Source organism: Canis lupus, chromosome 3, assembly GCF_003254725.2.
Source record: "Canis lupus dingo isolate Sandy chromosome 3, ASM325472v2, whole genome shotgun sequence".
NCBI classification, from domain to species: domain Eukaryota; kingdom Metazoa; phylum Chordata; class Mammalia; order Carnivora; family Canidae; genus Canis; species Canis lupus.
Window position 1 is genome coordinate 82,278,487 of NC_064245.1, and position 20,516 is coordinate 82,299,002.

Consider the following 20,516-nt stretch of genomic DNA (forward strand, 5'->3'; position numbering starts at 1 on the left):
AGGTGGTTTTTAGTTCATAAAGCAATTTATGCAAAATATATAGAGAGTGACAGAAATTAGGTCAGGATGAGAAACTCAGGAAGCTCTCCTAAGAAGGTAATGCTTCAGCTGAAAACTAAGACTTGTGCTGTTGGCTTTGGTATCTGTCAAAAGAGGGAGCAGGCTCTGGGACCCTGGGTGGCTCAGTCTGTTTAAACATCTGAATTTGGCTCAGGTCATGATATCAGGGTCCTGGGATGGAGCCCCTTGAGGCAACCTGGCCAGTGAAGATGCCCCCAACCATTGGCACTCAGCGGCGAGTCTGTCTCTCCCTCTGCTCCTCCCCCTGCTCCTGCTCTCTTTGTCTCTCTTAAATAAGTAAATCAATCATCAATCAATCAATCAATCAATCAAATCTTAAAAAAAAAAGGATCAGACTTTGCAGTGTCCATATTCCTCTTATTTCTTGATGTATGTGTAAACTTATGTGCATAATTTGTGCCTAAGCACATATGTATGTTTAGGATACATGTTTATGTATGTTATAGAAACACATATAGAAACACATACATCTATATCTGTGTGTGTAAAATTTAAAATTGTAAACTCTCCATAAGCCTCTAACTGTTAATAGATTCATAATCATTTCCAACGTGAAGACTAATGACTAATTCATGTTTGAGATGGATATAAAATGCAAGATGACATATTGCCTTTAATCTTAACAAACAGCATATTTCATCAATTAAAACAGTTAAATTATTATAAGTTAATCAATGCAAATTAACGTAATATGCATCAAAACTTATATTAACAACGAATTTAAAACCAGATGAAGTTGCAATGGTTGAACGCAAAATTCCAAGTGACTATTACATTGATGTGTCTTTGTTTGGAAACTGGTATTTATTTCATTAAAACTTCTTCAAATTGGGCTTGTTTTTATTTTCTAAAAATCATGGTATCTCTCCACTGATAAAATTAACATGTATGATCTTTGTAACAGAATTACAGAAATTAACCCATTAAACTAATTGCCTAAAATTACATTGAATACATTGTGCTTATAAGCTGTATGTATGTAACAACAGCAATAGGTCATCAAATGAGAAAGAATTCTCATATATAGCGTAGTTTGTATAGAAAAGAGTATAAAACAGATAAAGCATCTGAAAATGTGGACTCTGAGAGTCTCAAGAAAGAAAAACCTTTGAGATAACTAATGTCAGTCTGATATAAACCGTGGGAATATTCTGTGCATATAATTCATAGAAAGCATTACAGAATTTTTCATCTTCTGGGTGAAGATGATATTGAGGGAAGGATGGGTAAGTACTGATTTAGCTTTGGTCGAGATGTTTGTCTGCCTCGATATATTAGTACATGTGAGATTTACATCTTACTCTTTTAAAAAATGAGTGAGGAGAAACTTTTGAAACAAATCTACTCCAGAAATTTCATTAGCACATACAAAAAAATTGGTATCATCAATATAAAGATTGGATATTATCTAAAAGCTCATTTCCACCCAGAAATGGTTCTCCAGGGGAAACATTAACTTTTATATAAGAGGGACATTTATAAACTTCCAGAGACAATTGTTCAGGTAAAGTTAAATTAACTTCATTTCTTCAATCACAAAATCTATTAATTGTGGTTTCTCCAGTGAAATAGTAGCTATAATATCAAAATATATATTTATCATAATGAGCATAAAGGATTTTAGTCATTTAACTATATTGAAATATCTTTTATAAAATTTATTTGAAAGTCTATTACTTTCTTTATTTAAGAAAAAAGAAATGTTTAACCCAAAGACTGGTAAAGCTTATAACAAAGTCCTAATCTTATTTATTTTTTAAAAGATTTTATTTATTTATTCAGGAGAGACACAGAGAGAGAGGCAGAGACATAGGCAGAGAGAGAAGCAGGCTTCCCGGGGGGAGCCTAATATGGGGGCTCCATCCCAGGGCCCCAGGATCACGACCTGAGCCAAAGGCAGACCCTTAACCGCTGAGCCACCCAGGTGTCCCAAAGTCCTAGTCTTATACACGAGTAAACAGATGTAAATAATTCTGTTAATTGAATATGTCTTTGGATAATTTTTTTAATATAGACAAAGACACTTAAACACATACACACAATTTATTTCATTTTAAGTCATATAGTTTTATACAATCTAAAATGTTCCAAATGATTATTGAGGTTCTTTCTGTAGTTAAAATATTTAAATTTTCCCATCTACCCACCTTTTTTGACCTAAAATGCAAATATAAGGCTTTTGGTTCTGTAGTGTTAAAGTGTATTTTCAATAAGACATAATTTAATTCATAATATATAACTGTTCATTGGAGAGGAGTTAATACTTGGCTATTCCTTTGTAATTTCTTTCAATTTTTGATGTAGACCCATCCATTAGGCCTACGTAGCATCACAAAATACTACCTGCAAGATGCCAGGGAGTCAAGGCAAACTTTTGAATATAAGAACTTCTGGGGCTCCTGAGGGGTCAGTAGGTTTAGTATCTGCCTTCGGCTCAGGTCATGATGTTAAGGTCCTGGGATCAAGCCCCACCCACACTGGGCACCCTGGTCAGAGGGGAGTCTGCTTCTCCATCTGCCCCTCTCCCCACTTGTACTCTCTCACTCTCTGTCTCTCAAATAAATAAATAGAACCTAAAAAAATAAAAATAAAAAAAACTTCTGAAAATGTGTTGGAAAGAATTAAAAGATTCAAAACATGATCAAACAAGCGGAGCTCAGACACTAGAAACACTTAGAGCAGGCCAAACTCTAAAACAATATAGGTAGGAATCTCACAGTGGTTTACTACTCATATTCTGAGAAGTACCACCCAAAATACATTCTCTAATGTCAAATAATTAACACATACATATTCACAAAGTTTCTTTCGAGTATGTTAAAATTCCAATAGTAGAATAGTATAATCTCTGATGAAACTGTGAAAACTCTTTAAATTTATTTTTTTAATGCATTTGCCTTTGAAGAGGCTAATTAAATCAGTTAGAAATTAAAAATTGGAGCATTAAGGCACAAGAAAAATAATTTTTCTTAAACTCTACTGAAAAATATGTGTCTCTCATAAGCTTTGGAGAAATAATAATTAGCATCTCCCTTAGGGCTCATACAAAAGCTTCTTGGCTAGAAAAAAATGTATTTTGAAAATATGAGAATTTTTATTGGATTAAATTGATTTAGTATGAATGTCAATCTATACCTCTTACTTATTCTTACACTTAAAACATACATAACATTGAGGATAAAAATGTTAGTGAGTTTGTCTGTTTCCATCATTTGGGGAGAGGATTTTGTGTTGTATTTCATTAATCCAAATTTGTTTTAATTTGTTAAGCCTGTGATCTACAATATCTTCCTCCAGGTGTGTTTTAGTGTGTGGTGTCTTCTAGGTTTCTGGAGCCCCATTCCATGAATGTTAGGGAGGCATAATGTTCAAAATTATGCTCTGGTGATTCAAAAAAAATTAAGTTTCTAAAACTACCAATTTCATTCTATGAAAATTTAAAAGGTTATAAATTGATATTTCAGGTTTGTTTTTGTTTTTACACATAAATAGCTTTTCGTTCCAGCTTTGCAAGGAAAAATCCTATTGTACAGCTGGGGGGCCCTGGGTGGGTGAGGCATTCTCCAAAGGACAAAGGACAGGGAGGATTAGGACAAGAGGAGCACCAATTCTCCTTGAAAGGAGCTTGGGACTCCTCTGGCTCCCTCCTCCTGACTTCCAAGGAGCTATAAACTACTGGACCATGGAGCCCTTGTCCCCCTTCTCTTTCTCACCATCCATAAGAATCTCTTAAGCAAGGGGGCCCAGGTTCCAAAATAATTTAAAATAATAAGGTAGAAAGGCATCCAGAGCCTTGAGCTCCTTCAGCAATTCCAGGGAAGAGTGATCATCCTTGGTGGGGAATGACCTTCCTCCCATTCAGGCTGAAGGCTCAGTAACTGTATCTTTCCCGCTTGTTTTGTTTTGCTTTGTTTTGGGTTTTGTTTTTGTAAAACAAGAAACTGATAAAATGACCATGCAGTGCAAATCTGTGGGTACCCTGGAGGGGAGTTCCCAGTAGAGGAGGGAGAGGAACAGGGCTGTTCCAGCTCATACAAAGCCTCATACATTGTGAAATTGATCCAACTCTCTTTGGGCCTCTTCCAAGATCGGCATGAGCATATTGGGCAGGTTGCACATAGGGTATTGATTGTGGCTTTTGGTAACAGGGGGTCCCTCTTCCTGCTGCCTCAGAGCCTATAGCTGGGCATGTTTCCCAGCCTGTTCCCAATCCTTTATCCCTCACCTCCCCACCTTAGGCTGGAGAGGGAAACTACTGGATCTCTAGTACTCCAGAGGGGCTCTGAGATATTTCTGGCAACCACAGGTCTTTGGGATGGACATCTGTGTCCACCGCTGCTTCAGCTCTTCTTTATGCAAGCTGCTGGCCAGCTCGTCAAAGGTAGACTCAACTTCTTGTTGAAGGCCATTATATCTACATGGTCCTTGCCCAGAGCAGTCACTGTCAGGAATGAGATCTCATGGGAGATGCCCCTCTGTAGATGTGGGCTCAAGGGAAGCACCCCTAGAGTTTCCAGCAGGAGCCCTACAGTCTTGTGCACCTCATGGTGATCAACATGGCACAGTATCAACTCCAGCAACTTCAGACTAAGGGATGCAGGTACTGGGCCTGACCACACATCCTCCTGGGAGACCGGATTGTGGACCCTCTAGATCACATAGAGGGGTCTGGATATCCCACAGCAGCTGCATCTGCACAGACTCTGGATCAGGTGTCAGTCAAGGAGATGGGACCTGAGGGGGCAGGGGCCCTTTGCAGGGGTCCAGCACTAGGCATGTCAAAATACCAGGAAGGTGCAGGTGCAGGAAAAACCACAGAAGGTTCCAGAAGATGAGGGGTGGGTAGCAGGCAGCTCAGGTGACACCAGCAACTCACTGTTCTGGTTCTCTACCAGCAACTCCTGGTCCTTACATGGCACCAGGGACTCAAGCATATCCAGGCTCCCCTCCCCAACCTGCCAGGAGGTGCCCTGCATGTGCCCACTGCAGAGCTGGAAGTCACTATGGGTAAGAAAGAGCATGGGGGTCTGGGCCCCCAGGATCAGGAGCATCTTTGCTGACCCTGTCACTAGCAGGCAGGTTTGGAGTTAGGGGCTTTGGGTTAGGAATCAAGAGTCTGGACACTGACCCCGGAGCACAGAGGCGCAGGCACAGAAAGGGAGACAGACATTTCTTAGATCTTTAAAGAAGTATCTATATGGATACATTTAGATTTGAATCAGATTTGATTGTGTTTTGGAGAAAGCAAAATATTTGTTTTATTTGGAACTGGGCAAATTATGTAAACTTAAATTCACTGAAAAGAATAATAAAATGAGATATTAATGGCGCTATTAAGATCACTCTGGGCTAAAGGAGCCAGGAAACTTCTAATTATCCTTCAATCCAACCACATTTCTTTTCCTGACATTTCAGGGAGATGTCTGTGCAAAGAGGCACAAGAAATAAAGGAAATTGTGCTCTCTTAATGGGGTCACAGCTCTGGTTAACTAGACTGGACCAAAGTGAAAGCGGCTTTGCCTAAACTAAAGATTCTAACTCTAAAGAGTAATTAAAAGCGACACATGCAGTGCAGGGAAATTATTAACCAGAGAGCGAGGAGGAGGATGCATAGATGCATAATGCCATGCACCAACCTGGCCAGATAGTGCTTTCTCTTCCTCTCCATGTGGTCTTCTCAGGCTGGGGCCTTTGGGGCCTTCCAAAGAGGAAGGATGAGGAGGATGCATAGATGCATAATGCCATGCACCAACCTGGCCAGATAGTACTTTCTCTTCCTCTCCATGTGGTCTCCTCAGGCTGAGGCCTTTGGGGCCTTCCAAAGAGGAAGACAAAGATGGCTGATTTGACTTCAAGCATCAGGAACTTACTTCATCTTATTTCTCCAACTTTATGGCCAGGACAGAAGATGAGGTACAGAGCCTCACGCATTGTGAAGTTGTTAGGAATTGTCTAGATGACAACCACAACCAAAAAAAAATAGTTATAGAAAGCCATCTATTTAAGCTAGTGGTGGACAAGCAAGAGTCACAAAAGATGTAATGAAACCTTGTCTTCTGTCAAATCCAATGCGGCGGGCTTCTCATGCTGTTCACCACATAAATTTAAGCTTGAAATTAAGAAAACCTGAATAAAAGGGAAGGTCATCAATGATATTGTAATCGCGCCATAGGATGACGGATGAGAGCAGTGCTTGTGGTGAGCACAGTACGAAGGAGAGAGTTGTTAAATCACTCTGTTGTGCAGCTCAAAGGAATGTAGCATTGGGCATCAGCTGTGCTCAAATAAATAAAATTAGAAGGGAAAAGAAAAGAAATCTAAATAAACAGAATAGAATTTTTGTCTATCACTTGCTATGAGAGTGTTACACTGAATTAACTTTAAATCATCATTTGAATTGCATATATCCTACTTGAATTTTACTGATTCCCATATTTTGCTCTCGAGAATATCATCTTCAATAGTAGACAATCTTTGATGGCCCGATTATGTAGTTTATTCAGTTAAATTAACATTTACTGTGTGCAATGAAGAAAACAATGGTATTAATGCTGTTTTGGTGCAGTTTATAATGTGAGGAAATAATGACTCATGAACATATATAGATACCAATATATCTATATAACTGAAATTAAAGTAAAAATGAAAGAGTTGTCAAATTTGACATCTCTCTTTCTCTCTCTTTTTCTCTCTTTCTTTCTTTAATCTGACCTGCCTTCGCACAGTAGGACCTGGAATGCTAGAAGAGTAGTGGGAATGGGAGCGAGTCCCGGGCAGGTGTTCTTGCCCACAGCAATGAAAAAAAGATTGGTCCTGTCTTCCTGATTAAGGATACCTGGGACCTAAGAGACACTAAAATATAAAGGACACTTCCTACTTTTCTTATTGTTCTTTTCTTAGCAGGGTTTTTTAGTAAATCCAGGAAACTTTCTGCCATATATTTCACCTGGTCTTTTGCTCTTACGTGCAATATGTTGCCAGTAAAAATCCCTGATATTTGGTATAAATATCCTGAATATGACCCTTTTTGGCTTAGATCTACCATTCATGATTGCTCTTTCATCAGGAATTGATCCCTGTTGGTAAAACACGAACTAAGGTTTTCTGGAACTTTTAACTACTAGCCTTATTGAGAATAAACCTGTACAACTTGACTCCAGAGCCTACCATCCTCATAGAAGCCCTATTCTACAGGCTCCTTAATCTTCCTGGGAAAGTTACCCAGTGCTTAGATTTGGCTTCATGTCAATATGCAAGTGGTTTGCTCCCCACACAAGTGGACTCAATTCTAGTTTAAGTTCATCAGGACAGACCAAATCCTACCCAAATTTTCTGTCATCTGTTTTATTTATATCTAATCAATCAGAGTCAGGTTCTTAAGCCCTGAATATCTCATTTTTTTAAAAAAAACATGTTCCATATCCTGTTTCCATAAACAACTGAAAAGACAACTTTCTATTTAGTTCTTCAAATTGTTTTTTTCAAAGTTTGTAGACATTTCAGATAATTTTTTTTAATTTTTGTGTTTCTTCTAATTGTTTCCAATACTCTTTCCCTGAGCATATATGAATCATATTCATTACTTTATTTGGAATAAAGCACTAACAGATACTAAATGGTCATATTTTAACATTCCTATTCTAACCTCTTTTCCTAATGACTAATGACTGCACTCTCATGTCCTGTATCTGAGATGGGTATTGTCCACCAATATTTAGTAACTTCTTCTATAGTACAGATTTATGACTCAAATATAGCTTTCCAGCCACACAGTATATTTCTTAGCCCCTACTCCAACTTGGTTTAACCACGTGACTAGGTGCCAAATGAATGTACGTAGGTATCCCAGTTCTGGCTCAAGGCTTTGAAACATAAATTTACCCCCTCCATGCTTTCTTCTTATTTTTACCAGGTGTGTGCAAATATTAAAAAAAAAAAAAAATAAGGGATGGTGGTACTCTTGCCCCAAAATGGAAGAATATTGGGTCACTGAATTATTATAGGGAAGAAAGACACGCTACAACCAAGAGTAACAGACTAGAATTTTTCTTTTTCTTTAAGGTTGTATTTATTTATTTGAAAGCAAAATCAAGAGAGCTCCTGTGCTGGAGCAGGGTGGAAGGGCAGAGAGAAGCAGACTCTCTGCTGAGCAGGGAGCAGGAGGCAGAGCTGATCCCTGGACCCTGAGATCAAGACCTGAACTGAAGGCAGACGCTTAACAGACTGAGCCACCCAGGTACCCCTAGAATTATTTTGTAAATGATAAATAAGATTATTTTTCAGATATTCTGTATTTTAGATAATTTTGTTATCACCACACACTTGCCTTGAAAAACAACCCAAACTCTTTTAACTCGAATCATTTTGATGGTTTTCCTTGGGAAATCTTTTGGAGACTTTCCTATAGAGGTTAGGTGTTCACATTGTGTCCCCCTGTCCATGTAACATCATGTGTCACATTCTTCATTATTTGATTCTTCCTTGTTTTATTTTAACTTCTGCAAGGAGGCTGTATTTGTATTTGCTCACAGAATAGGAGTAGTTAGTTTCTGCTTTATTTTTGGGAACATCCCCAGCACCTAAGCCTTGCAACTTGGAACATATGGAGTACTAAATAAATATGTACTCAAATGACATGATTGAACACAATGATCAGAAGGCCACATTGATTTAAGACTCAAAATCTCCAGCGACACCTTAGGAAGGCAACAGATACACTAATCTGTAAAATGCTTTCTCCTTTTTTATTTAATTTCCTTTAAAATAAAGTCTTATAATTTCATAAAAATATATCCATTTGCAAGCCTGTGTAAGCTGGTTTTAATTCAATGTTAGATTTTTAGAATTGGAATATAGTCAATAATATCCACAACACTATGTGAGAGTTAAAAGGAAAAAAAAAAGTAATAAATGACTGTGCTAACTTTTCTTATTTGCTGCAAAATGGTAGTCAATATTTGTGTCATGCTCATCAATATGCCTCATACACTTACTTAACATTGATATATGTTAAATATAAATCAATATTAAAAGTGTTAGTAGCTATGCGTATCTGCATTCAGTATGATTAATTTCCAAAAGAAAAAAAAATTATCAGCAGCCAAAACACTTCAAAAATGTAGTTCAGAAATGCAAAGAAGCTTTAACTAGATTAACCAACCATGTGAAAATAGCATCTTTGAACTATAGATATTTTTGCTTAATATGACAGCTAACTAAGCTTTCTTTAAGTACAATTTTTTCTACAGAAACTGAAAAGCTTTTCCAATTCATTTATATATTGGACATTTTTATATATTCACAGAGAGATGATGCTTGCTTCCTTACCTCTTCAATTTTAGGTACTTGGACTCCTAAATAAAATGGATTTTATTCAGGTTAATCGCCTTTAGCCAGAATCTGAACTGTTTTTTTGTTGAGTTCTTTTGCTCTAAGGCTTAAACTACTTCTTAGATGTCCCCTTTCATAATTAAGATAAAATCCTCAATTAAAATCCTCTCTGAAAGAGTTCTGGCATATTGTTACAGTGCCAAGACTATGGAATGTAACCTAATTCGCTACTAGATCTCTAGACTTTATAGTGTAACTGAAATGTCCAGTAATTCACGTTCATCTGAGTACATTTACCAATTACAAGTTGAACATTTCTTTGAGGCTTAATAAGTGTGTCTTTTCTTTTAAGACTCTTCCTTCAGAGTTACTATTCACTTCCTAGTCTCCCTTGCCTATCAATTCTAAACGCATCACCAATTAACTATTAATTCTCTCGAGGTCTTTATTTTTGAATTATTCTTAAAAAGACAGAGACATTTGGCATATTTTGTGTCTGAGACTTATCTGAAATATCTAGTCAGTATTTGGAATGAATTATATCACTTATGATTGTTACTGTTTCATATAACCACTAAGTATGAATACAGAACTCTAAATATCACTCTTCTAATCAAATGCTTATTGATTTTTTCTCATGCTTCCACATATGTATCTGAATTTATCCTATTATCAATGAACACTTTCTTTTTATGGCAAGTTGTTTGTTGAGCTTTGAAAGCAGGGCATAGGGATCTATTGCTGTAATTCAGGGAGATCTAAACAAGTAAATCTTTGTAAATTGAATTATAGCATGGCCCTTACTATTATGTTTGTCGCTTAGTACTTCAGAACATCTAAAAGCTTTAGAAAAGTGCACAAAGTGTTGATACTATAAATACAATGATGAAAAAAATATAATGATGAAACCAGACAATACATAATTCTATGAGTAAGAGTAAATCAAAATGAAATAAAAGAAAATTTTCATTAGCAAAAAGTAATCTGAACTTGTAAAAGCTCAGGGAGTCCATTACCATACTTTTCTTTGCATATTTCCTTCATAATGGAAATAACAATGTTTAAATTTTATTCCTTTGGAACATCGTATTGTGTCTGCAATCACCATGCATGAAGTGATTAAAAGTGTTTTTGAACAAAAGGAAAAAGTATACAGGTCTGCATATGGTGTTAAAGTGTTATTCACTCTATATAATCATGTTTAGATTACATAGATCTAATCATGTTAATCATGTTTAGATGGTTTCTCACCATCTTATCTCTTCTTTCTTGCTTAACTCGTTTTGGTCTTTTCTAATATCTTGAGAATTAACATGGTGTTTTTCATTGTTTCACTTTTCCGGTACAGTGAATCTGTTTTGTTTTTTTTTTTTTTCTCTAAGGATCTTTTCAGTTCTGTGCATGAAGATAAAATAGATTCCATATAAATTGGTTTAATAAATAAACTGCATATCCAACAGTACTCTATGGAATATCGTATAATAAAATATGGTAAAGGAAGACCATTGTAACAGATCAGGTTTCCTGGGAAACAGACTTGGAAATGGAGTATGAAGGAGCTCTCTCTCTTCAGTGCCCCAAGCCACAGGGATCAATTGGCTTGTGATAGTCACAAAAGAGACTTTAACTGATCCACTGGGATACGTTAAAGAGGAAATGACCCTTCAGAGTTTTTCTAAATTGGCAAAAAAGACTTGTTTTTATACTCCAGAATCTATCTGCCTTTCCAGGAACCAGAGTTTGTCTTTCATAAGGCGATTGTCTTCGGTAGACGCAGTTTCCAAAGTGAGCAGTTAGCCAAGAACTGTCAGCCAACAGGGCTTCCCAGGAGCTGAGAAAATAAATCCTCTGGAACTGAAGGTGGTTTTGGGGTAGCATGGCATCCACAATGGGCAGTATGCATAAAATGATCACCTTTTTTTAAAGATTTTATTGATTTATTTTAGATTGAGACAGAGATAGTGAGAGAGAGCACAAGTGGGGAGGATGTGGAGAAGCAGTCTCCTTGTGGAGCAGGGAGCTGGATGACGGACTCGATCCCAGGACTCTTAGATCATGACCTGAGCCAACAGCAGATGCCTACCTGACTGAGCCACCCAGGTGCTCCTAAAATGGTCATCTTGACATGAAATTAAATGTATTTCAACTTCATATATTATTAATATCATAAAGTCAAAGTTTATGGTTACTCATCTTTAAAAATTCGAAGCAAACAGTATTATCACCTAACAGGGTTTATGTTTCACCCATTCTCCCATTTTTTTTTTCTGGACCCTACTGTCCTTTATTAGTAAACTGTCTTTCTCTTGCTCTCTCTCTCCCTCTTTCTGATAAATATCCACTTTCCTCATATTCTCTCTCTGAATTCATAATCTCTCCTCCTTCACACCCTCAAATATCTTTCCTTCAAGGTCTTGATATCAATTAGCAGCCTTGATGTAAATAATTCTGTAGAAGTAAGGTAGGTATGTAATATAATGCATATAGCTTCCACAACATTAAATGGAAAATAACTCTGCAAAACAGTTTCTGTAAAATGAATGTGTTCTACCTCATTTATGTCACCTGAACCCTTCGGTCTATCTTATCCTTTACAACCTGTGATTGAAAAGGCACCCCAGTAGTGATTATTTTCCTAATCTCACATGTATCTCATAACCTCTGATTTTACAGATATAAGGGATGAAAGAGCTTACATCACTTTTTCAAGGCTGCAAAACTAGTTACTGATCTTCCCATTGTATCTTGATTTTTTGTTCATGGGTGCATGGCTCTCACGGTGCCTAGAGCATAAGCAGTATTTGAGAGATATTTGTTGTTGAAAAGAGAAAGAGAAAATAAACAGCAGCAAAAAATGACTTTGAATAAGGCCAACAAAGCCAGCAGAGAAGGGGGCTTAAGATGGTAGAACACATATGCTATTATAAAATCACAAAGTACAAAAATTTATATTAAAGTTTGTTCAAGGGTTAGAGGGTAGTCCCCACTTACCTGCAGTTTGGGTTACTGTGGTCAGTCCTGGTCAGAAGCAGATGATCCTCTTTCTGCCATATTGGCGGAAGGTCGATGGTAGCCTAGTGCAACACCAAGACATGTAGGTCATTCACCTCGCTTCATCTCATCCCCTAGGCATGTTATCCTCTCACATCATCACAAAAGGAAGGGTGAGTACAGTCCAATAAGACATTTTTAGAGAGAGAGAGAGACCATATTCTCATGACTTTTATTACAGTATGGTGTTATAATTGACTGCTATTATTTATTGTTAACGGTTACTCTGTCTTATTTATAAATTAAGCTTTTAAACCTATGAATTAAATATACATAGGGTTGTATGTGCAGGAAAGAAGCATAGCATATACAGTGTTTGGTACCATTCTCATTTTTAGGCCGTCACTGGAGGTCTTAGAACGTATCCCACGTGAGTACGATATATTCAGATCATAAGTACCCTTAGCAGCAAAAGAGAATTTGCAAGGAGCTTAACTGGGCTCCTGGTCATCACAATATTAAATTCCCATCGATTTTAGGACAAATAAAGTAAGTAAATTAGATAGGAACCGTAGGAACCGGGAAACATTTACTGATTTTATCTTTCCCTTTAGAGGTATTATTCTAAGACAGCAAGAAATAGAGCGTGTCTCTGGTCATGGAAACAGCCTAGGTAATTTTAATAATGACCCTGGTAATCTCACGACATCGTTTTGCCTTAGGACTATATCAGTTAAGTCTTTTAATACCTCTGAGGTTCAGTTTCCCCCAGCAGAAAAATGAAGGGCTTTCTCTATGGCCTCAGAGGCTTCCCTAAGTGCTAAATCTCTAGATTTAGATTTCTCTAAATCTAAGTTTATTTCTCATCTCTATGTGTGTCACTTCTGCTATGTGTGTCTTACTTCCTTTATACATGCTTTTAAGCTCCCTGGTTTATCATATAGTTTTTTTTTTTTTCAAGCTTACAGATTTCTTTGGGCACATTTGCACATATGTGAAACACATTCATGAGTAAGACATCAGAATTATCTTTTCGAGAACATCTATATGTTTAGCTTCTGAAACATCACTGTACTTGATCATGAGATGCTAAGTCAAACCCTACAAATGATGTCATGTAACTCTCTCAATAATAATAATAATAACTCTCAATAATAATAACTCTCATAATAACTCTCAATAATAATAACTCTCAATACTAATACTAATAATAATTATTAATTCTTAATAATAATAATAATAACAACAATCCTGAACTCTTCTAAATATCAAAACACTCTGGCTGTAAGGAATTCACATAAATATTATGCACCCAGATACATATTTTACAAAACAGATAAAGACTTTGCTGTTCTTGTGACATAGATATGGACTTTTAAGTAGAAAAGCTTTTACTGATTTTCAATTTGCCAGTATCAGACTTTCAAGGAGCAAGAAATGTTATTGCTCTATGGGCCAAATTATTACTTTTATAATCCCATCTCCCTGTTACTCTTTGTCTTTAATTCTTTGCTAGCTAATCAGAGATCCCCACTTATTATTCTTCCAATATTGTTAAAGCAAACATTTATCTTCCACTTGCCCAACATATTTTACATTTAATTCTTGATTTAAAAGTAAACGCTAGGATAAATACAGTTTGCAAAGCTTTTCTAATAGCTTAAGTCATGGGTTTCAGTCTTTGGATATTTTTCCCTTGTTGCTATGATCCTTCAGATTTTTTTCTACTGCTCGAGTCCATTGAGGTTCCTACTTTGAGCACCGATGTAAATTTCTGGAACCAGATCCTACAGAGTGCAAAAAGGCCATTTATTGTTACAGAGCAACAAAGCCTTTAAATAGTCCCTAGCCCTACATGCTTGCTACAAATTTTCATCTTCCAGAGTTCACATTTTGGCATAGTTGTGCTCAAAATATGAAGTGCTTCTGCATAAATCTACAATATATTTTTCAAAAATAGTTCTCCCAAAGTAGCCCATGGGGAGAAATACGGCAAGCAAACAAGACACTCACTGAAAAGGATGGTCTGAAACATAATTGGAAATTGTTTCACTGCAGAGAATTTCATAATTAATTCTCCAGATTACTGCTATGATTATTCAAGCTTTAACATGTTCTAGCAAAAGTCCTCCCAGTGTAAGTATGATATTTTAAAGTAAGTGTCTATTGTATTTTTAAACTCCAAAATTTTGTTACATTCTGAGGTATGAAACCAGGCAAATGATATTACCATTTATTGCATAGGTTCCTACTGCTTTCCAAACTTAAATACTTTCAAATCTCTCAACCTTTACAAGTCTGTCATCTCTTTCTCTCTTTTGTAGAAGGACTGAAGGTAAAGAAAAAGAATATAGAAACTTCTATAGACTTGAATATTGTCTTATTACAGATGGAGGTCTTTTCTCAGTTACAATGTTTGTCTTCCTCTTTTGGATTTGTAGATTAGAAAAGATATCCAAACTTTGAAGCCAGATTGACTTCGTTTTAAATCTCAAATCCTAGATGTGTAACTTCAGAAAAAGTGTCCTTTTCCTCATATATAGAACGGGGAATACTTGACCAATACACAAATCCATACTTGGGAGCACACTTGATTGTTGGCACATCTCAGGAAATATTGTTTTTCTCTTTCATTAAGTGGAAAAAGAAGCTCTAGCTGAGCTTTGTGATATAAGCTCTGAGATTTGTGAATTTTTTTTACCTCTGCCAAATAATTCAGACACAAGTTTTGAAATTCTTTAAGTAATAATAATAAGCAGCAGCATATATTGAAAACTTATGTTTTCCAAGCACTACAGAATCAGACAAGAATCAAAAGCCTTTTTTCTTAAGTATTCCAGACTATATTAAAGATGATTATATATGTATATTTAATATGTATTATAGGATATAATATATATCAGATATTTGTTATATGAGAGGTAAACTCTAATTAAAATAAACTTTATTGGGGCACCTGGGTAGTTCATTTGGTGAAGCAACTGACTCTTGATTTTGGCTTAGGTCATGATTTCAGGATCCTGAGATCAAGTCCTGCATCAGGCTCCGTGCTAAGCATGGACCCAGCTTAAGATTGTCTCTCCCTTTCTCTCTGCTTCTCCCTGCCCCCACTTGTGTACATTCTCTATAAATTAAAATAATTTTTTTAAATTAATTAAAATAAACTTTATTTTTCAGATTCATAGGCTAATATTAGGTTTATTAGTAATGAGAGGTATCTTATACCCCATGTATCATCTTCTTGATGATTAATGATTTTCCATCTTTGGTCACCTCAGAGTGTTCACAAAAGACCTGATGTGCAGACCATGTACCTATGACAGGTGGGGCAGAAGGTTATATAGACACTGATTTCCTCATTACTGCAATTTTATTTTTTTTAGTAAGTGGAGTAGTATTTTTTTTCCAAAGGAAAATATGTAAATTTTTGAGATATTTTCTATTTAATATCTTCCAGCTCAACCTAATCTCATCCCTGGACAACACAATTCATTTCCTTTAGTTGCTACTTTTACTGTTACAACTTATTTTCAAATGACATCTATGCTTCTATATTTTGATTCATCTATTTTAGATATTCTTATGTATTTATTTCATCACCTGTTTCCTACTAAGTATGACTTAGCTATCTTATCACTCTCTTCTTTTGTCATTTCTTCAAATATTGACATATCACAATTTGAATTTAATATGCATTCATTCTTACCATGCTGTGATTATGTAATTTTGGTCACTGCAAGTTCAAGTAATCTTTGATGATTATTTTTCCACTATATAACATTTTCTATGTCTATAGTGATAAAATTTGCCTTTTTAAAATTATTTACTTGAATTCAAAAGAACTATCCCTTATTTATTTTGGTAAACCAATTCAGATATCAGTCATCTATCAATAATTAATTTTCAGTTCTCAACTATATGAGATAATCTATCAATTTATTTATTCATTTATTCATGTTTGTTTTGTTTTCCTATGGATTCAATCCAAACTATTTGCGCTTTGGTCCTTACAGCAAGTTTTACACCCTGAACTTCTTTGCTTTCTAATATAGGAAATCTTGGTGCCTAGATACTATTTTTTTTATTTTTCTTGGTTTCCTAAGAATCTGTGTGTATTAGATAATTTGTAAGCCCTTCTGTATTTGAAAATGCTTTTCCCTCTGAATTTGTGTTTAAGAGTTTGGCTAGGGCGAGTACCTGGGTGGCTCAGTGGTTGAGTGTCTGCCTTGGGCTCAGGTCGTGATCCTGGGATCATAGGATTGAGTCCCTCATCGGGCTCCCCTCAGGGAGCCTGCTTCTCTCTCTGCCTATGTCTCTACCTCTACCTCTCTCTGTGCCTCTCATGAATAAATAAATAAAATATTTTTTTTTTAAAGAGTTTGGTTAGGTGTAGAATGCTAACATGTCTTTCTCTTCTTCCATCACTTCCTAGATTCACTGTTGCTATTGAGTGATCTAATTTCTGCTTTCCCATTTTTGCTATAGAATCCATTTATGCTTAACCATTTATGCTTGGTCTTCTATGTATCACTTGTCTTCTGAAATCTTGCAATCCAATAAATGGGCTTGGGCTTTGATTTTTTGTCAATTTGTCTAGCTCCATGAAGGAAGAAGGCATGTTAGTTAATTAGTATTAGACTGCATCAATTAGATGATAAATAGCTTGCTTGTGTTAATAGTTACAGCAAATCTCAGGATCAGAGTCATGAGCATTATTAACTTCTGTCAAGTGATACTGGCTTTCTCTTTGTGATGGTAGCATCGTTTCCTTTTTAGATGCCTTTATATAAGTCAGAAAAGAGGTCTGTCAAAAATATTCAGGATGTAAAAAAGGTATTGAGCACATATAACCGAAATGACAAGGTGCTATGCAGATTTAGCAAAATGCACAAAACGCGTATCATAACAAGGCAAAGTGAGAAGGCGGCGTTCCACTCTGTTGCATCTGTCCCTTTGTGCATAGGCCTAATATTTCCAGTGCTTAAGAGCCATAAGTTTCCCAAAATAACTTTTACTTTGTGTAACAAGTGCATCATGTTTCAGTCTCCGTATTCTTGTTTGAGTCCTTAGCTTCATACGGAGGCTGCAATAGGGCTCAGCCTCATTTTACAGCAATGACACCATGACTTTGAGGATATCCTCTGGTTAGTTCTGTTTGTTTCTATTACCAAGCTAAACGGCCCTAAAGAGAAGGCTTTTATTTGATATTATCTGACCAAATATTTATAAAATAGTGACCTAAGTTGTACTTTTATTGCTCTTAATATCATGTTCTCAGCGTACAGATTTTGATTGCAGTGATTTACTCAAGGCTTTTCTCATGGAAGGGAGAGATCATGATGACATGAGCAAGTGGCTAATGATTCATCATCTGCTCTCCGGCAGGGCTCTCCATTATTTCTCTTTATAGGAACATGGACCTGAGATTGATTTTATTTGAGCGTTGATCGCCCATCAGAGATTTTCCATGCCTGTATGCTTTCAAAAGGAAAATTGCAGTCATCTGTTTCTCAAACTCCCTGTTTTCTTGGTTCAACAAGTTGAATTAGTGATATACCACCAAATCCCACTTTCAGGACCAACAATCTACTTTTTCTATTGTACTTATATCAAGGTTTTAGGCTGTGAATTACAAGTCTTAAGATCTTTAACAACCTCATAGTTGTACCATACAAGATTCCATAATTTGAAATTTAGCTCCTAAGCTGCCATTCTATACCTCATAGAGGCTCCTGTAGATGTATCATAAAGAATGAAGGAGTCTCAGCTTCAATGGGGGAAAAATTGGAATGTGCATGAAAACATAATTGTGTGTCCCTACACATGTAGGAGACAAATCCTATGGAAATAGTGAGCATTGAAAGATAAACTTCCTGTAATAAATCTCAGTAATCCATACAATTTTAAAGAAGAACATTTCCAGAATTGTAATGGATAGTAGAAACTTTGAATTTTAAAAAGTTACAAAAATTGGTTTATTTGTTTTGCAATAGTTTTATTTATTTTTTAAAATATTTTATTTATTGATCCATGAGACACACAGAGAGAGGCAGAGACACAGGCAGAGGGAGAAGCGGGCTACCCCCGGGGATCCTAATGCAGGACTCGATCCCAGAATCTTGGAATCAAGCCCTGAGCCAAAGGCAGATGCTCAACCACTGAGTCATCCAGGCCTCCCTTTGCAACAGTTTTAAATAATAGTTTATAATTGGAATTTCTGGTTTAGATACACACTTTGATCATTACTAGAGGGTCACATTCTGGTCCCGTACAACTTAATATCCATCACTGTTTCCCCATAAGCCTGGGACCACATATGTTTCAAAAGGCTCAATGTAAACTTTGATCTTGGCTGTATTTTGTTTTAATAATCATTTTCACTTAGGAAAGAGTGAGAAAACACATATTCTTCCTAAATTGCCCTAAAATTAAATTATTTTAGGAAAATAATTTGTATCTGTTTCTCTTTATCAAATATATTTTGGCTTGCTTTTAAACACAGAACATTTAAGAGTGAGCTTATCATATTTATCATAATTGTTTTTATCTTTTTGAACTAATTTTGAATGTTCTTTGTTATACCTCTAAAAACAAAGTCTCCAATCAGTATCTTCCAGATATTGAATGCTTCCTCTGTTTCTCATTTTACTAATCTCTGAGTTTAAGAATAATAAGTTTTAACTGGAGATCAGAGGAAACAATTAACCTTGAGAAGAAGTATATAGCACTCTAGTTAATGGAAATATTTTTCACATTTTATTCACATGAATAAGATGACCTTAAAACACATCCTGGTTACCACTCTGCAATAATAAGAGTTCTGTTAAATGACTTTAGGCCACACACACAAAAAAATCAATTAAATGATCAAAACCTTGTTAGTGGAGAAGTTCCTAATACTAGATTATGCACATTGTCACACTGATGTATGTGGCTTGTGTAAGTTGAAAGACAATAATGATTTTTTTAATACAGTGTTTAATCCTCTGTGGGACACAGGATGGTGTTATTAGAGGAAATGAAATACATAGCATTAAACACTTAGTATTTTAAAGGCTGACAGTTTCTGAATAAAAAAAAATGTTGCTTTTTAAAAAAATTCCATGTTATTTTATTTCATCTATACATGCTCCTATTTTTTTCTGTTTGCTTATTTTATTTTGTTTTGGCTTTTTTTTTTCACTGTAATAATAATAGTATCAAATTTCAAGAAGTTTAGCACACACACAAATTGCTTATTAAAATATTATTTATTCTTGACCTGGGGATAGCACAGTCATTCATCATTATAAGGAATATCACCTCTAAATCCTCACCAGTCAAACTAGTTGTTCTCAAACTTTAGCATAAGAATCACATGGAGGATGGGGCACCCTGGGCAGCTTAGTGCAGAAGGTCTACCTTTGGCTCAGGTCATGATCCCAGGATCCTGGGATGGAGACCTGCATTGGACTCCTTGCTCATCAAAAAAGTCTGCTCCTCCTTCTCCCTCTGGCCCTGCTCATGTTCTCTCCCTCTCGCTCACTTTTTTTTCAAATAAATAAATAAGAATCTTTAAAAATGAAATTAAAAAAAAAAAGAATCATATAGAGGACTTGTTAAAACAAAAACTGCTGGGTCCACCCCCAGAGTTTGATTCAATAAATCTTGGCTATCTGTATTCATTTGAGTCCCCACATGATACTTACGTTACTAGTTGAGCCACACTTTGAAAAACAGTAACTTAACCATCTTCTTATTCTAACTACCTTTACCTCTGCCTAAAACCCCATCCATCTCCCCTTTATCTATCCTCCTAGCTAGTATCTACTCAATATCCAAAACTCAGCTGAGAAGTTACTTCTTATGGGAAAACTTCCCAAATGCCCCCAGCTTAGATTTGAGGCCTGTACCTGTCAGATACCAACTACACAGTAATCTGAAAATAAGAAGTTTAATATAAAGAATAGTACTTATAATAAGGGATTGGAGAGTAATGAGGGCTTGTCAGTAAGAGTTAAAGAGAACTCTAAACAACAGATACAAAGACCAGGCACTGCCCCAGGGTCTGTGATCTAGACCTCCCTACAAAGGAAATAAGCATGGTCACTGAATGATAGAGAAGTCCCTCTGGT

General features: G+C 36.1%; 1 long non-coding RNA gene across 7 annotated transcripts in view; it reads left to right on the forward strand.

Annotated features, from left to right (window-relative positions):
* The window catches only part of LOC112653731 (uncharacterized), a 79,678-nt gene that overhangs the window by 18,602 nt on the left and 40,560 nt on the right, over positions 1-20,516 (forward strand). For 5 of the 7 annotated variants that reach the window (XR_003132455.1, XR_003132457.1, XR_007409973.1 and 2 more), the window contains one exon: positions 8,143-8,317. The exons of the other annotated variants lie outside the window; for them this stretch is intronic. This is a non-coding gene — a long non-coding RNA (uncharacterized LOC112653731). The remainder of the gene's footprint in view (positions 1-8,142; positions 8,318-20,516) is intronic. 7 annotated transcript variants of the gene reach the window in all.